This window comes from Chelonoidis abingdonii, chromosome 3 (assembly GCF_003597395.2).
Source record: "Chelonoidis abingdonii isolate Lonesome George chromosome 3, CheloAbing_2.0, whole genome shotgun sequence".
Lineage (NCBI taxonomy): Eukaryota > Metazoa > Chordata > Testudines > Testudinidae > Chelonoidis > Chelonoidis abingdonii.
The window spans coordinates 161126856-161145558 of NC_133771.1; positions in this window are offsets into that span (position 1 = coordinate 161126856).

Below are 18703 nucleotides of genomic sequence, written 5' to 3' on the forward strand. Positions count from 1 at the left end.
TCCCAGTGATGAAATGTAAGCACAGGAGATGAAGTGACTTGCCCAAGATTACACAGTGAATCAGTGGCAGAGCAGAAACTAGCCGTCAGCAGGCCTGGTTCCACATGTGCACCCAGCCCAACTTCCTGCTGTGTAACTACTGCACAACTTGCGTGACTAAACCAGGCAAGATATCAGTTTTAAGCATTTTCCTCTTAGCTGGTTAATGTAAATACAACAGAACATCCCTAGTCAGAAGCATTAGAGAAGGAAGCAGGAAGCTTGCATGTGACTGAGAATCAGGGCAGTGCTGATGTCACATTCCCTGGGAGGGAGCATTCAGCACTCAGAAATGCTTTGGAAGAGGTCCAACCTAATTACAATTATTACAGGGTGGAGAGGAGTGGAGCAGAGAAATTCAGTGGCCGATTGTCATGCTCCCACTTGCGTTACTCATACCCTAGCAGTTACTTAGCCAGCATCAGCCTCCTGTCAGCCAGAAGGCAAAGCTGCAAATGGCATCCTCATGGGGCTTACTCAGTGCTGGAGGGAGTGTGGACTGGTGTTCAGACCAAAGAACTGGGGATCAGGCACTAGCAGGGTCTGCTCCTAGGTCTCACTGTGAGGCTAGAGAGGGATGAAAATTTTACAGAAAAAAATGTTGCTGGTGAAAAATGTGGTTTTGTTGATATTGAAATTTCCTATTGGAAAATGTCAATTTGTATTTTTTTTTTTCAGTTTTCCAGTAGGAGGAGTCAAAATGAACCAAGTCATTTCAAATGTCACTTCAAAAATGATCTTTGGAACAAAACTTCTTGTTTAGAAGTGCAAAATGTTCTTTGAATTATCAGCATTTCCCCTGGGATGAAAATTCCATTTTCAGAACAGCTGCTCTAATTTCATTCCAGTGTGTAAAGTGCAGCTTTGGGTGCATCCTCACTGCAGAGTTAATCTGAGTGATTTATATTTGGGTGACTTCTTTTGTCTTAGCAAGTCTCACTCATGCTAGGTTGTAATGACTTGTATCCACATTGGTCTTGCACTCACCTGCACGGCGCACAAAGACTTTTGAGAGGCATTTTGCATGGTTCTTAGTGCTGCACTTAGCTGAGCCACTCTGTTCGTTCTTTCCCAGCATATGGTGGGAGCACTTCTCTCTCCTTTTTGTGGATGGAAGTGGTGTTAGCTTAACTAATTAAAATCAACCAGTTCCAGCTCTGAATGCTCTAAATTTCTGTCTAGGGCCTTTGTTCCAATCAGTGGCAAAGCATGGATCCTAGTCTGAGCAATGACCTGTGCCAAATGTTGACATTCATGTCAATCTAATTTTGGAAAGAGGAGGCAGGTTCAGGGCTCTGAGGTATGAAAGACATGGATTAGCTGTAGTAGGGGTATTGCCCTTTCACAGAACCGATTTCCTTACTTTCACCCAGGTTCCTGTTGCTGCTTCACAGATCATGTATGTTTCCAAAAAGTAAATTATATGTAACCATCCCCAACAAAAGCCCCACAGTGTAATCACTGTGTCATTTATAGTATGTGTGCATGTGGGTGTGTGAAATGATGTTACTGGCCAAATATTTCACAGTGTGTCTCAGCTGCAGCCCAGAACAAATAAATATGCCTTTCCATATAAGGCTGAGTCCCAGCTGCCTGTCTCATCAGGGAGCGTGTGATCTCAGGCCTCACACCTTCTGACAAGCCACCCCACTTGACCTAGTTAGCAGGGCTATCCTCAGCCCATAATCCCACATTATGGAAGTAGGAAACATGAGGCACTCTGGCTGCTGGTCTGGTCAGGGAAAGGGAGAGCAGCTTTAATTGTTACCATAATGCTGACCCTGGCTAGCCTTTGACCTGAGAGTGGAGGCTCAGTCAGGGAGTTACTCCTGTGTTTTCTCTAATCCCCCTGCTGCAGTGTATTTGGTGGAAACCTGACACATCAAAGGCTTTTATTGTGTTAGATCAGACTTTAAAGGAAAGCAAGCCTGAGATGGAGGGGATCCCATGGCCCTGGAACAATTTTTACAGTGGGGGTGCTGATGATAGGAGCAATGTATTTGGTATTTGTTAGTACTACTGCAAGCCAGGGGGTGTGGCGGGACCCCTAGTTCCAGCACCATTGGATCTGGGTCACTGGAGCTATGCCTGCCTCTATCAATTATTGAGTTCTAAGCTTGTGTTATGCACCAGTGTCCTTTCATGTAATCATCTTTGGAGCCTTATCAAGTTCCCCTTCAGTATTGCATTCTAATTATCCTTTAGCTTGGCTGCTAGCAGAAGCGGCCTTTGGTTTCTTTTTTTTTTTTTAATTGAACTGGGTAATTGAAAGTTAGGTCACTCTGGAATCTTTCCCTGCAAAAAGCCAGAGGAGTCTAGAAACCTATTAGAAATGCATTAGCTTCCTCCCTACCCCCTCCTTGGAGTCCATCCAGATGGAACACAAACAAGGAGAGGACAAATGAGCAGCTCTCTGCCTCTCTGAAATGGCTGACATCAGCTCCCATGAAGTGGCACTTTAATCAGCACACGAGGAATGGTTCGCCTGCTCTAGCCTTCCCCAGCAATTCTCGGTACAGAAACGTACCCAGGGAGGGTTTGTTTTCTTAATTGCTTTAAAAAAAAACAAAGTAGTGACTTTAGTGCTTTTGTGAGGTGCTAGCCTGGCAGCTGTGGAGATTGAAATCCTCTTTGTGATACACAGAGCTGGTACAGCATGGGCAGCAGTAGGGCAAGCACCTACCACATAGGCTCTGCCAATACATCCTCAGCCTGATCTGAGAGACCAACCTCAGAGGTGAGCTGCTGGATCAGTCACTTTAGTGTCTGAACAATCTAAAGGCACTAAGTAATACAGTGCAAAGTATACGCCTATGTTGGCCAGGAGGTGGATGGACTAGATCAGTGGTTCTCAAACTAGGGCTGCCGCTTGTTCAGGGAAAGCCCCTGGCAGGTCGGTTTGTTTACCTGCCGCGTCCGCAGGTTCAGCCAATCGTGGCTCCCACTGTCCGCAGTTGGCCGCTCCAGGCCAATGAGGGCTGCAGGAAGGGCGGCCAGCATACCCCTCGGCCCGCGCCGCTTCCCACAGCCCCCATTGGTCTGGAGCTGTGAACTGCAGCCAGTGGGAGCCGCGATCGGCCAAACCTGTGGACGCGGCAGGTAAACAAACCGGCCCAGCCCACCAGAGGCTTTCTCTGAATAAGCGGCAGCCCTAGTTTGAGAACCACTGGACTAAATGGCTTAATAAAGCTTAATGAGACATGAAGGTACCAGGAGGACTGAGAGTCATTGGACCTGAGTTCTGTTCCTAAATAATTTAATGGCTCTCTGCCTCAGTTTCCCCATCTGTGGAATTGGGCTAAAACACTTATCTACCTCATGGGGCTGGCGTGATAAGGCTTAATTCATTCATGTCTGAAAAGCAGTTTGAGATCCTTGGATGAAGGCTGCTGTAGAAGAACTTGTGTTACTGTTGTTATATAGTTTTCTATTTAGTTTTAGTCCAGACTCTTTCCTTCACAGCATTTCAAAATGACTTTAGTTTTTACATTTCCCCAGTGAAGTCAGAGAATGCCTGGGAAGCAGATGTATGATGCATCCAGCATCTCGTGGCTGTCTGCCCAGAGGTGTGCCCGCAGGTAAACTTCTCTACTGTTTTCCTAGCTTCATGGCTGTGGTACTGGACAAGCTGGGACAGGTCTCAATGGTGCAATTTAAAAACAAATTTTCAGTCTCCATGATGCCGGGAGATTACCTCACTCCAGACATTCAGAAGCACCCCAGAAAAAAAAAAAATCAATAATACTAGCAGGCTAGTGTCTGTGTAAAGGTAGTCAGCTGGCCCATCAGCTGCTTTTATTGGGCAGCCTGCTTCACAGTTAAGTGGTTTCCTAATTACAGTCTACACTGTATTCCCCATACTGCACAGCTATGCATCACCAGGTGCTGCTGCTTCCTTTATGGCTGCTGAGGCGCAGTGCCTCAGCATTAATGCTTTGCTCACCAGTGCAATTAAAGGAGGATTAGAAGTGGATTTGTGGCAGCTACATTCTTAACTTCCTCATGCCTTCTGTGTCCAACTGCTCATACGTCTCTTCTCACAAGGCCTGGAGGTGGCTGTGAGCCTTGTGGGGCTTTTTAAAAATAGCTCAGTGAGCAATGTGCTTCACAAATGCCTGCAAACGACTCTAGGGATGTGAGAGAGCTGGCAAAGCCTCAGGGGGATTTAAGGCTCAGCTAGGATCCACCCCAATCTTCCCCCATCCCCTCCCAAAAATGAAAAACGATGCGATCCCTTGAACAGATTGTTTTGCACAGCTCAGTCACCACCTTCCTCTTCCCTTCACTCCTTGCCAGCACAGACTTCCCTTCTCAGCCCCCTCAGTCTCATTCCCAAATGAAGAAATCTAGCCCAGGAAAGCTGCCAGCAGCAATCAGCTGCCGTATTGCCAACATCAGGCATTCAAAAATTCTGAGTCAGACCCCCCCAAAATCATGAGCTTTAAAATTAATAATAATAATTAATAATAATAACTTTGGGATTCTTCTTATTTACCTTCTGGTGTTGGAGCCTCACATCTTCAAGCTTTTCTCAGAGCCATGAGCGGCAGAAACATTTTTATCTTGGGGGGCATCAGTTTGTGATTGGTTCTCCTTCCCAAAGCTCTCAACTCATTGAAATCCACAGTTGGGGTGTTTCTCTCGTGAGCCCTTCCATCCAAATTTCTTTAATCATCAAGGACAGAAGTCAGTGACCAGAAGTTGAAGGTGAGCAGTTGAAATGTCTTATTCAGGCTAAGTTCAGAATTCTTGTAAACCGTGTCTGCAGCCATACCCCCTGCTCCACTCGCTGCCTGGTCTGCCCATACCTTGGCCTTAGCAGACAAGAGACAAGATTCCCCTCCTCAATCTGGCTCTCACTTCCCTGAACTTCTGGGTAGATGCCTGAAGAGACAACAGGGCTAGAGCAGTGCAAGGGAAAATTACCTATGCTGTATCTTTTCTGTGGATACATCTGGCTTCACTCTTCCCTGCACTTCTTCTTCTATGCATTCCCTATCCATGGCCTCAGAAAGTCCTGAGATCTCCCCATCAACCACCTTGTGGCACTGGTCAAGGTGGCCATCCGTCTGTTCAGGAGGAGGAAGCTAGATGCGGGGGAGGGATTTCTTCACAACTCTAGGACCTTTTTCCAATCCCTCATTTACGCACATATTGGGGCAGAGTTCCTCTGCGCAGCATCCACTGACTCCTTAGATTACTGCTCAGAGCAGTAGGTGTTGTCCAGGGTTCTCTGCTCAAGTCCCCCTCTGGATCCTTGTTTTGACAGAGACCTACACTCCTGTCTCTGCAGCTAACAGACATATTGGAGCATGAATTTTCGTGGGTGAATACCCACTTTGATCCGACAAAGTGGGTATTCACCCACGAAAGCTCATGCTCCAATACATCTGTTAGTCCGTAAGGTGCCACCAGGGCCGGCTCCAGGCCACAGTGAGCCAAGCGCGTGCTTGGGGCGGCACGTTGCGGGGTGCGCTCTGCCGGTTGTCGGGAGGGCGGCAGGCAGCTCCGGTGGACCTCCCGCAGGTGTGCCTGTGGAGGGTCCGCTGGTCCCGCGGCTCCGGTGGAGCATCCGCAGGCATGCCTGCGGGAGGTCCACCGGAGCCGCAGGACTGGCGAGCGGCAGAGTGCCCCCGCGGTGTGCTGCCGTGCTTGGGGTAGCGAAATTGCTAAAGCCGGCCCTGGGTGCCACAGGACGCTTTGCTGCTTTTACAGATCCAGACTAACATGGCTACCCCTCTGATACTTGACTCCTGTCTCTGCTTTTCATTTTTGTTCCCTGCAATCATTTATCTGCTGGATCCTTAGGCCTCTTCCAATGGGCCTTTTGTTGCTGATGTTCTAGTGGGCTCTGCCCATCATCCTAGAATTTAAATAGGCTGTTCTTCTTTATTAAAAAAAGATGAGGAGAAACCAAAACTGAAGCCAATGTCCATCTAGGCATCTCTTCAGAGCCTGAAAGTCTTAATCGCTCCATGACCTTTTCTAATTGGATTGGTTTGTAAAGGGCAGCTGCCTGAGACTTGTCTTTCTGTAGAGGACCCCACCACAAAAAGCATGTCACGGACACTGGTGTTATTTTATTCCACTGTTGTAAGGTAGCTGTGCTGGAAATAAGCAGCAGCATTTCTATGCCCTGTTGTACAGTCCCATAGTTATACCCTGCTATACAATGCCACTGCTATAATAAAATATAGCCCATAAAGTGCTTCTGATCTTCAAAAATGTCTTACAAGCCCTTACAACCCTCACTGATGCATTGGTAAGTCCTATTTCACAGATTGGGCAGAGGGTCTGAGTTTCCCAATCTCTTTTTGCATTATTGACATGGTCCTCAGGACTGTTGCTGTACAATGTCAGCCCACTGCTAGCTTACATTATAGATGCAATGACTACTTCATGTCCGAATGGCTAAGAGCAACCAGTGAAGCTGCACTTCTACAACCACTCTGCTGCTGCACAAAATGCCACCACATCAGAAATAAAAACCTCTGTCTGTGGCTGTTTAGCAAGGGCCGTAATTCACATATGTTTTGCGTTACATACTGTAGACTGTCTTTTAGCTGAAGCCAAACAAAGGGATCCCAGCTGTGACCAATTACGGTCAGAGAGGCATTTAGGTTAGAGTTTGAAAGTGATGTAAGATTTCAGGCTCTCTCTCTAGTTCAGAGAAGTAGCTAAGTCCCTGTTTGGGTTATACCAGCTTTGAATACTTTGGGCCTGATTCTGATCTCACTTTCATTGGCTTTCTCCTATTGTCACTCCATTGACTTTAGTGAACCTACTCCTGATTTATATGGGTGAAGTCATTATCAGACCCGTTCAATACAATATACCAAGGCAATCTGAAGGGATTGGAGCTCATTTAACATTTCCCCATCTAGTGACAGATACAAGTGGCAAGGCTTGAATCTGGATCCAGATCCAGCCTTTCCGAACTGTGGGGAAGTATTCACATCCAAGGATTAGGGTCAGGGTCCATCTCACCATTATTCTTCTGAGCCCTACAAAGAGGTTTGAGGGAACACCTGCCCTTTGAACATCAAATCTCTTTCATGTACCCTTAGGAGCTGTAGAAATAATGGTTCTTAAAATGTATTTTAATTGCACAATAGACTATTTAATGTACCATTTTCAAAGGGGCTTTGATCTAGCCTCTATACCTAGGATCTGATCCTGCAAATACTTACTATCCAGCAGAATTCTTACAATCAGGAATTGCCCCACCGAAGTCTCCAGGGCAGGGACCACAAATTCAATTTGCAAAGGGTCTGCAAAGCACCCACATAGATTCTCCCAGGGAATACCCAAGAGACCTTCTGTGAGTGTTACTGAGCTGACTTTGTTCCCTCCCACCTTGGAGAAAGCCTTGGCACATGAGCCATTCTGGGGCAGGCAGGAGAGTGTGTCAGGGAGGTGGGAGAGGGATTGGCCGGAGCTTCTTATGCTCAGGAAATTCTGTGGTGCTGCCATGGCCCCTGGGGCAGCAGGGTTGCAATGTAAGGCAGCCCTAATGGCTACTTGAGTCTACACTGGGGGACTGAACCCATCACTAGCAGTTCCAGAACAAGGGTGAAACAAGCTGCCTCCCCTCTATCTCTGCCCAAGACTTAGCACTGGTGCAGGGATGAATTTTGCCCCCTATCAATCACTTTCTAAAACTGCACCCCCACGTCACTGCAGAAAATGTATAACCAACTGTGACTTTCAAAAGGGGGACAGTCAACTTGCACTTATTGAAATGGACTAATTTTAAAAAATTCTAGTTTCTTATCAATCACCCTTTAAATAACCTGTTCTGATACTTTTTAAAGCTGTATTTTAAAGAGGTGGTATAGGTTTACCTTTCCCCTTGTTGATGTTTTTAATAGTATTTTCAGAAATGAAGCGAATTACTAATGGTGTGATGATGCAGGGGGAGTAGTGAGAGTGACTATACGCCAAGTGCTGTCAAATGCAAAAAATAAAGGACCCAAATATAAAAACAAATCCTTTCATACATATACACCTTTTTTCCAGTCCAAAATGTGAGTTTTCCAAGCTGAATGTGTCCCCCAGAGTTCGTTCTGGTGTATTTCTTCAATATAATGCAAACACTGAAAAGCAAGGAAATTATGTTAGTGTGACATTCACACACAACACAATACAAATCTCCAAGCATTAGCTCACTACCATCACAATACTCAACCACATCAGCTAGCTGAGGACTCTGAATTTATCAAGCAAAGTACCTTAAGCACGTGAGTAGTCATAGATTCATAGAGTTTAAAGCCAGAAGACATCCTTTTGATCATGTAGTCTGACTTCCTGCATAACGCAGGCCACTGAACAGTATCACTGAGACTACTCATGCTTAAGAGCTTTGTTGAGTCAGGGCCCCATTACAAAATCAAGCCCCGATACCCCCTGTAATGCTCTCACTTTCAGTTCAACAATGCTGTTACCCCCATGGCACATATCAACAAACTGCCTGGGGGCTAGTGGCCAAGGGAGCCTGCCAATCTGTTCAGCAGGGTTACTTGAGGAACTTTCCTCCCATGGACTTCCTAAGATACAGGAGACAGGTTTGGGGAACAGGTCTCTGCTTATAACCTCAGAACTTGTTGCCTTCTCCTTCAGCTTCCCCTGGCATATGTGAAAACAGCTGTGTTGAGTAACAGGAATAACTCTTTCCTTTTTTTGAAGATAGATTTTTTTTTTTAATAACCTTGGGTGGGGGATCTCATGAAAAGTGGCAATAAATGTGGAAAATCTGACATCTACATTGTGTGTCTCATGCTATAGGACTCTGAAAACATGCTTGAAAAGGAGTGATTTTTATACATGTGTAGAATAAGAAACATATTGATTTATTTAATATAATTATATAGGTAACTGAGTGAAGCTCTGCTGAGTAAGTGTTGTATTTGGTGATGAAATGTGTTACAGTGAGATTTAAATTCCTTGGTTTGTCATTAAAATTAAGAGAAACAGTTGGTATAACAAGCGAAGTCTCCATAATACATTTGTAGCTATAACTGCATTGACAATTATATGACATCAGCGAGGGCAAGATCAGACTCTTTTTATTTGTTACATGTTGCACATGTATCAAACACCCAGGTCCGGATCCTGCAACTCTTACTCACATGAGTTGGTCTCATGTGAATGGTCTCATTGAAGTGAAGGGAATCAGTCAGGTGAGTATGGACAGGTTGAGTAAGCTCTGTAAAATTGGGCCACATTTAATTATTTGGTTTGCTGTGTATTTGGGCGCATTAATTAATGGGATTACACCGAGGACAAATTGGGTCCATTATGATTTTTATTTGAATTTATTGCAGGAATGTAAAACACATTTGTATAGTATATTCCTAAAGCATTTGTTCTCACTGCAGCATAACATTTGTACTATTTTGCCAGCTAACCTTTGAATAACATGTTCTTGGTTTTTCTTCTGGAAGAAGCCTTTGGCTGCTGCCTGCAGTGTTTTTTAACACACAACTTATCATTTGAAACACGCACCATTTAACTTATGTGCTTCTGTCCTTGGAAGCATGGAATATTGATGTCCTGCTCTGCTTGTACATTGCAGACAAAACCAACGTCATTACGGCTAAAGAGATATTAAACAAATATTTAGAAAGCAAACAAACCAACCTTGCATGCTACCCATGTAACATTCTGTTGCTAAGAAATCTGTTGTATTCATAGTTACCTATATGAAGACATTTTATTGGGCCATATTATGCAAGAGAAGGGTAACCAACACACTAATCAAGAGACAATGGCCTTTAATGGACTAATGAGGAGGCAGGAATAATAATGCTTGGCCTTTTTATAGCACTCTTCAGCCCTAGATCTCAAAGGAAGATTAGTTGTTGTATCCCCATTTTACAGATGGGGACACTAAAGCACACAGAGGTGAAGTGATGTGCCAAAGCTCAGGCAGCAGGTCAGTGGCAGAGCTAGGAATAGCACTTAGGTCTCCTGAGTCCCACACCAGTGCTCTGTGCACTGAGCCATATTAACTCTTGCTCAGTTGTTGTCCCAGCTCTGACACGGGCTTCTTGTGTGTCTTCCTGCATCTGCAAAATAGGGATAATATTTACTGTACTTGCCTCCTTCCCAGGGGTGCTGTGGGGATGAACTCATCAGATCTAAGGCCCAGTGTAAGTGCTGAGTATTATTAAATATGTTGCTAATGCATTTGTAAGTCTTACATATATTTGATATGTATAATTAATTACTGGTTGGAATATAAAGGAGAATTTGCTTTTATACAGCAGTTTTCATCATCAGGGTTGCTCAGTTCACATTTAGGGAATTAGTGCCAGATTGTATGATTTGCTAAGGTCACTTTACAAGACCTAAGTAACCCAAACTGACCTAAAAGACGTGGGTTGATTAGGGGAGAATTTCCCCTGTGCTGAGTAACTCCATTCACAGAAAGCTGGTGGAAATGGCTCTCTCCTCTGGTACGTCAGCCACCTCATCATATTGATGTAAGCAAAGGGAGAGGGTATGTGAGATGGTTCCTGGGGCACACAGGACTGTGATTCACCTTATGACCATCTGCCTCTAGCATGAGGGAATCTTGCTTGTGGTAGCTGGGTATTAACTCTCTAACACCACCAGACCTTCAGCCACTCAAGCATTCTGCTCTGGGCTAAGCCAGCCTTGTCTTGCAGGTTAACAAGAGGTGCACCGCAAGTCCCTTTGAAGCATTCCCCTGTGATACTCAGCACCTCACAGTGGCTACTCACAGAAATCCCAGATACTCTGCTCCCAAAGGAGCAGGGTGCTCAAGTTTACCAATTTTACCATAAACCACCATTTCTGTATAACATATAGCACTTTTAATGAAACAAAAGAAGGTTTATTTAAGAAAGCATAGCGATTCCCCTAGAAACAAGAGAGAGTGATGGAAACAAATGGTTACAATGGAGAACAAAATCAGAAAACATGAACTAGGGCCTACACTTATTAAAAGTTACCTTTCCTATCTAATTCAGTAGACTTTCCCCCCGTAAGTTCAGTCTGTTGCAGAGCTGACTGGTTTCACAGGAACCAGGATGCAAATATTCACGATGTCTCCTTGGTGAATGGATCCAGAGTGCATTCTGTGTTATACGGAAACACTTGCTTGTCTCTGATCAGAGGCTGGGCAACCCCTTGTCTGTTGTAATGGTCCATTTTTACCTCCAGGTGGCTTGGAGTGTTCGCAGGTGTCTTTGGTGGCTTGTCATTGACTCTTCTGGGATGAGGCAATGGTAGACAACTGAACCTGGCATTACCTCACCAGCTAACCAGGGAAGGGTGGCAACTTCCTCCTGCATGAACAAGTCGTCAACGAGTAATATCACTCCCTGGTGATGCCTTTTAACCTTAAGACCGTAAAGGCATAAACTTCAATATAATTACATTATTCCTTACATACTACCTCTACATACATCACACCATGATTATGAACATTGATAAGTTGCAGGCTTTCAACAGAGACCTTTCATGTTATTCTTTGTGGATAAATACCCTGTAAGCAATGTACTTGATGTAGTGAGTTTGTCAGGTCCGAGATGAGAGCTGTTTGCAAAGAACAGGTGACCCTTTGCCAGGGTGTCTGTGTCACAGCATGGCTAAGGTGTTTTAGGGCTTCAGCATAGATCAAAGAGAGAAAGGTGGGGAGAGGTGGTGAGGATGGCATGGAGCTTGGCTGCGCTTGATTCCTCACAGCTGTAACTAATGATTCTCACATCTACTTCTCTATTCCACACCTGTCTCACTCTGTCCAAATTAAAATCTTGGTCTTCTTTTCCAACAGCTCCTTATGGAAGTCCAGCCACCAACCTAAGCTCAATAGAGCCAATACTAAGCTCTTGATTTCCCCCCACAATCCCCATCATCTCCCCACTTTCTTTGTCACTATGGTCTACACTTCCACTCATCTAGGCCTCTAATCTACTCAAAATGCTACTGCCATAATAATTGTCCTGGATTGTAACTTTGACCACCCATCTCCTCATGCCTCCACTGGCTACCCCTGCACCATTATCAAACACAAGCTTTGTACCGTCACACTTACGGCCCTTCAAAATTTAGCTCTACCAAACCTAGTTGTTCTGTTAATCATCGTGATTTCAACCACCACTCACTCTCTCTGCCAGTGTTCCCAACCTTCAGTGCCCACAAACACCTCCATGTTTTCTTCCAGACCTTGTTATATGCATCAGAAAAACTGTGACAAAATCCATCTAGCAACCGCTGAATCTGAGTTCGAATCCTTCCATAAAACACCTCTCCCATGATGGCCACAAGACTTCGCCAGCTCACAGTGGTGAGTGGTGACTAATGCTCATTTATCTCAAGTTATGCTTGATTTTACTGTTACCTCATCCTCAGCCTCTCCTCCCACCCCGCCCCACATGCGTCTGTAGTTGTTCATTTCATCCACCTGTTATGTTCTGTTGCAACCTAGTTTGTGATATGTTTGGGGCAGGGATTGTCTTTTTAATGTGTTTGTACAGTGTCTTGCACAATGGAGCACTGATTCCTGGCAGAGGTTGCTAGGTGTGTTACCATGTACATAAATTATTATTAATAATAAATATATACAGGAGTATTAACCAAAATTGGCAAATGAAGGTTCAGTTAACTCCATCCAGGGTCTGTTTTCAGGGCAATGCCATTTCTGTAATCTGTTGGGTCTGGCACTGCCCCTTATATTACTCTGGCACTTCCCTGTCAAAATCTGACTCAGTCCTCGTGCTCTAAATTTGACCTGGAGCTTGGCCTGTGGTCCAGCCAAGCTGGCTCAGCACAGGATGAGGGACAGAGGAAAAGGGGGCTTCATGTTACCTTTCCACCTCCCTGATCTTGGGGCCTCAGAGCTGCCCTACATTGTGCCTGGTTGCCCACAGGCCTCATGGACCAGCCCAGCAGCCAGACACAGCTGCAATGCAGTAGCCATACACCCTTTTCCACAGCCTTGCACCTTATGCCACCCAGGGTTCTCCTCTCCTTTTGATGAAAATCTTAGGGGTCGCTAGGCCAGGTATATGGCTCCTTTGTGCTACCAAAGGAGTGCAAAAGGGCTGCAGTAGGGCCAGGAATCTGGCCCCATGTAAAGCAGGAGTAATTCCACTGGAGCCAACTGAGTCGCACCTGCTGACACCTGGTCTGAACTTAGCCCAAAGCTTCTGACTCCAAGTCATGCACAGAGTGGGGGGAACGAAATGTCCTACAGCGAAAGGGTTTTACATGAGGACACAAGTGAGATGCTGTATGGAATCTGGGGGACACTTTAGGATATTATGAATACCAATATTGTAAAATTGCAATGAGTTGTGTCAGATATCTGCAAAAATGTAAGGTCTCTGCAAAAATGTTATAATTTGCCAGGTATTATAACCTGGCATATCTGTAGTTCCAAACTTGTGCTGTGCATTTGGGTGACACCTTCAGATAGTTTGGCATCAGCACTGCCTAGCCCGCTTGACAGTGCATCAAGGGACATCTACTACACAACTGACCCATTGAGAGAAGGCAGATACACCTTATGACTCAGCAAAGCATGCAGGGACATGCCTATGGACAGAACTCTAAGGATTCCAGTTGTACTGGGCAACTTGTGTTTGGAACAAAGGAAATACAAGCTGCATGACAAAAGACTATAAAAGGCAGCTGTGTCATCTCCATTTTGTTTTCATACCTGCTTCTTACCTCTGGGGTAACCTTTTTACAAACAAAGCTCTGAATGACCCATCCAAGCTGTGGATGTCTTCCAGGGGGACTTTCAAGCCAGCAAACTCACCAATATTGCTAAGAACCTGATATATGGACTTTGAAGTCTTTGTATGTATGTGACTGCATTACCATTTAATAGCTGTTTTCTTGTTCTTTCTTTTTTCTTCTTTAGTTTTAGATACTAAGGGTTTGGCTGGTCACATGGTATTTTGGGTAAGATCCAACCTAATACTGCCCTTGCAATGTGGCTGGCCCTTTGGGGTCAGATGAACATTTTGTATCGGTGAGCAGAGTTTTTTAAATAAGTTCTCACTATACTGGACCTAGGGACTGATTGGGAATCAGAGCCCTTTTTGCTTCTTGATAACCAGTGTGGGGGGATCAGGAGCACAGTTTGTGACCGGTTGGGGAGTTTAACTTCAGTGTTACTCCCAACACTGGTGGGTATCTGCTCTCCCTTTTGCAGCCTACCCTGACCTTGGCATTTCAAGTGAGGGCTGCCCCAAGCAGGCTGGATCACAACAAGGTTGTGCTATTTGACCCACAAGCAGGTGCTGCTCCATCACTCCATTCCTCTACAGCAGGTGCTGCTCCAGAACTGAGGGTTCATGGCTCTCCATTCAAAGGGGAGTTACAGAGAAATTAGGCTGTTGTATATGATACAGTAGTGCAGTGTTATGGAGATAGACACTTATAGCACTTAAGTACTAAGCTTACTTATTGCCTCTACAGCTGGGAGACTGTTGTATAGACAAGTTAAATAATTAATTGCTAATTCCCTGAGGCAATGCACCCTAGTTATCTCAAGGAGCTCACTGCATCCTGGGCACCACGTGGAGTGGTTGAGACCTAAAAGTATAGAGGTAGAAGGTAGGAAAGACCAAGATCCACCAACTCCACTCCCACTGTAATTGCTCACATCAGGAGGAATTGGGTGTGGTGTATGACAGGAGTGTGGGGGGAGGGGAAGAGTATGTGCTGAGGGAGGGTGGAGATGAAGGGGCACGGAGAAGTGAGGGATGGTATATGCATATGGAAAGTGGAGGAAGGAGGGGTAAAGATAAAAGAATGTAGGGTAGGAAAATAGGCGTATGTCATGGGAGGAGGAAGGGCTTGTGTCTACACAGGGGATAGAACAGGGCTGTGATGGCAAGGATGAAGTGCATTTGTGTAGTAGGTTGGGAGAGTGATGAGAATGTTCACCTGGACAAGTGTTAATATGGGCTTGAGAGGCCAATTTACCTGCCTTCTTGCACCTGGAGGGGGGGCCAGGCCTATAGAAATAAAGCCCAGCTCGGGGAGAGTAGGGCTTGGTTCCATAAAGAGCTTGGTGAGGTAGCTCAGGGGAAGGAGACCTAGTGGAGAGTTTCCTCTCTTTATTAAACAGCTGGAAGGAAGGCTGAGAAGGACAGCACAATAGCTGGGCTACTCTGGGGGAAAGTAGAAGTCTGAGTGGAGGCAGGGGCCCTGAGGAGCCGTAGCCTGCCTGGTCATTGGGGGGAGGGGTGTGCCAGTCCTAGGCTGTGGGACTGAGGAGTGGAAGTCTGACAGAAGGACATCCCAGAGCACCAGAGACATGTCTATGAGGAGGTGATTGCTAGCTGGGCTGAAGGTTTGGTTTGCAGACAGTTCTGTTTGGCTGTGGGTAAAGGATTTGAGGGGGCAAGACTTGGGTAAGAGGGCCTAGGTGCTCTGATGGCTGCAGTAGATCATAGGACAGTGGGGAAACTGAGGCAAAAGTTGCTGGAATACTACTGTTAGCCAGGGGGCCTTGAGGTAGCAACTTATTCACAGGGAGATGCCTCTTCATCTCAGCTACTTCTGTCTCTACCTAGTGCTTACTGTATACCTTCCAAAATCACTTCAGGCATATGAATGATCTTAGCCCTATGCATTTTACTGTTCTTCATTTGCCTAATGACAGTGTTCAAAAATCATTTTAATAAAAGGCAGCGTAGTGGGTAAGTGTTGCTGGTAGAAGCTACACAGGTGGGCAGGTATATCAGGTGGGGATGGAGAGAGATGCATTCTGAGAAGCCTATAAGTAGGCAGTGTGATCAGGCTGGTTTGCAGACTATAGTGAAGATAATTAAGCCCTGATCCTGCAAACCTTTAATCACATGTGTAATCTTAGTCATGTGAGTAGTCTGACTTCAAGAGGACTAATAACATGAGTAAAGTTATGAACACATTTACAGCATCAGGGCCTGAATAAATAATTTTCTGTGTATGATCAACATTTATTCCCTCCTGGCTTTGAGATTATTACTCTTCTGGGTAAATTGAAAAATCTATCTGTTGAACATTGCTTTTTGCTGTGGTGGGGGATGAATGAGGAGAATCTTAATTTTTGTGATTTGGAGAATTTTTCATGGACATCATGTCACTCAGATGTATTTGTAAAGTGTTTCCTTAGGAACTGTAGATAAGTCTAGTGCATCTTTGGCAGGTGCATTATATAAACTGAAATAACAACCAGGGATCTAGGCAGTTGACTTGCTTTTATAGACAGATGTGATGCTGTTCAGGCATGTTACCCAAGAGGCAGTAAACAAGGAAGATCTGGAATAGAAAGGGGAGGGGGACAGTGGAAGTTCCCTTGGGTTGGATTGGTCCCTATAAGAGATGTAGATAAGCAGGAGAAGCAAGAACTCATGTTTTCTAAGTTTCCTAAGAGACTGTGGGCCAGATCCTCCACTTGTGTAAATGGTCATAGTTCAGCTAAAATCAAGGACTCTGACACTTTACACCAGCTGATGATCTGGACCAGAATTTATTAGTTCTTGTTGGTGTACATCTCTTAGATACCAGTCTAGTCTGAAGCACACCTCTTAGCAAACAGGTCTGTAAGTGTTGTCTCTGCTGTGATCAGTGAATCTTCCATTGCAAGCCCCTGGAGCTGCATTTTTTTGGCTGCCAGATATAACTAAGAAGCTCTTTGGTACACAGTTTGATTTTTAAAAATATGTCCTGGGAGACACTTCCTTCAATTCTGAAAATGAGCACATGCCTCCTGTAGATTGGTGTGAGTCCACAATCTCTGAATTTCTTGATAATCCCAGGAGATGCATGTGTGATGTCCTAATTGACTAGTAAAAGGAGATAAGTAGTTAACGGGGCACAGGGTAATACTGTTTCCCATCTGTAAAGTGAATAGCCTGAGGTCATGCAGCAATTCAGTGGCAGAACCAGGACTGGGGCTTGAAGGCTCCTGTGATGGATCTGGTCACAGAGACCCCCTTGATATTGTCACCTGATGTGCTGAAACTACCTCTGAGCCCATTTTCTTTGCCAGCTTGGGACTCCAGAACTCTTGTTGAGCCAGGATCTGAACCACATGCCCCAGAGCTGCAGACTTAGCTGAAAACAGCTCAGCAAGTATTCCTATCTCCAACACCCAAATCCCAAAGAATTCTAAATAAATCTGTTTTACTCTGTATAAAGCTTATACAGTGTAAACTGATGAATTGTCCGTCCTCTATAATACTGAAAGAGAGAGATGCACGCTGTTTGCTCCCCCAGGTATTAATCACTTACTTAATAAACAAAGTGATTTTAATAAGAATAAAAAGTAGAATTTAAGTGGTTCCAAGTAATAACAGACAGAACAAAGTAAGTTACCAAGCAAAATAAAACAAAACATGCAAATCTAAGCCTAATACATTAAGAAACTGATTACAGGTAAAATCTCACTCTCAGAGATGTTCCAATAAGCTTCTTTCACAGACTAGTCTCCTTCCTAGTCTGGGCCCAATCCTTTCCCCTGGTACAGTCCTTGTTAGTTCCAGCTCAGATGGTAACTAGGGACTTCTCATGACTGGCAGCCCCCTTTGTTCTGTTCCACCCCCTTTCATAGCTTTGGCACAAGACAGGAATCTTTTGTCTCTCTGGGTCCCCACCCGTCCTTCTAAATGGGACAGCACCAGGTTTAAGATGGATTCCAGTCCCCAGGTGACATGGTCACATATCCTGTGAGACCCCAAGCCTCCATTCTTCCCAGCCTGACTCACTAGAATGCAGGAAGGTTTGCAAGTAAACAGAGCCATTTACAATTAATTGTCCTAGTCAATGGGAGCCATCAAGATTCCAAGCCACCATTAATGGCCCACACTTTGCATAATTACCATAGGATTTCAGACATATACTTCATATTTATAGTTTTAGATACAAGAATGATCCATTCATATAAATAGGATGAACACACTCAGTAGAATATAAACTTTGTAATGATACCTTACAAAAGACCTTTTGCATAAAGCATATTCCAGTTACATTATATTCACACTTATAAACATATTTTTGTAAAGCACATGGAGTGCAGTGTCACAGTTCCTGAATGGACTTCTCAGGAAATAGTCTCTTGAAAAGACCATCCCTTTTCTCACATAACTCATCTCTCTTGACACTTGGATATGAAAAGCAGTGGGACTGCAAATCACTGGCTGTATTTTAGTCTCAGTGACCCTCTCCGTCCTCCCCTACCCAAACCACTGGCATTAATATTAAAGCATTGGAGGATTTTAAAGCCATTGACTCTGTGTGTTAGTTTCCTCTTCCTTAAAATGGGATAATATGTCCCTGTCTCATTCTGAGGTTTCATTCATCAGTGTCTGCCAAGCAACTGAGCTCCTTGGATGGAAAGTGTTTTAAAAGTGTGATGTCTTGCCATTAAACAAACAGTGACAGCTGAACAGTGGGGCAGCTGCTGCTTTAGGTGTTGTCAGAATTAATTAATGCTTGCAAAGCACTCTGAAGTTTGAAGCATTGTATAAAAACTGGATGTTATCAGGTGCCAATCATGAGTCTCAGAAGGAATAAATCAGGCCTGGATGGTGAGGTGGAGGCAGTAACATACCTGCCCATTCTGCAAACGGTAGGCATGGCTGGCACCAGGCACTTGCAGTGCTAGTCACCAGTGTGAGACCTCCCCAACAATCAGAGT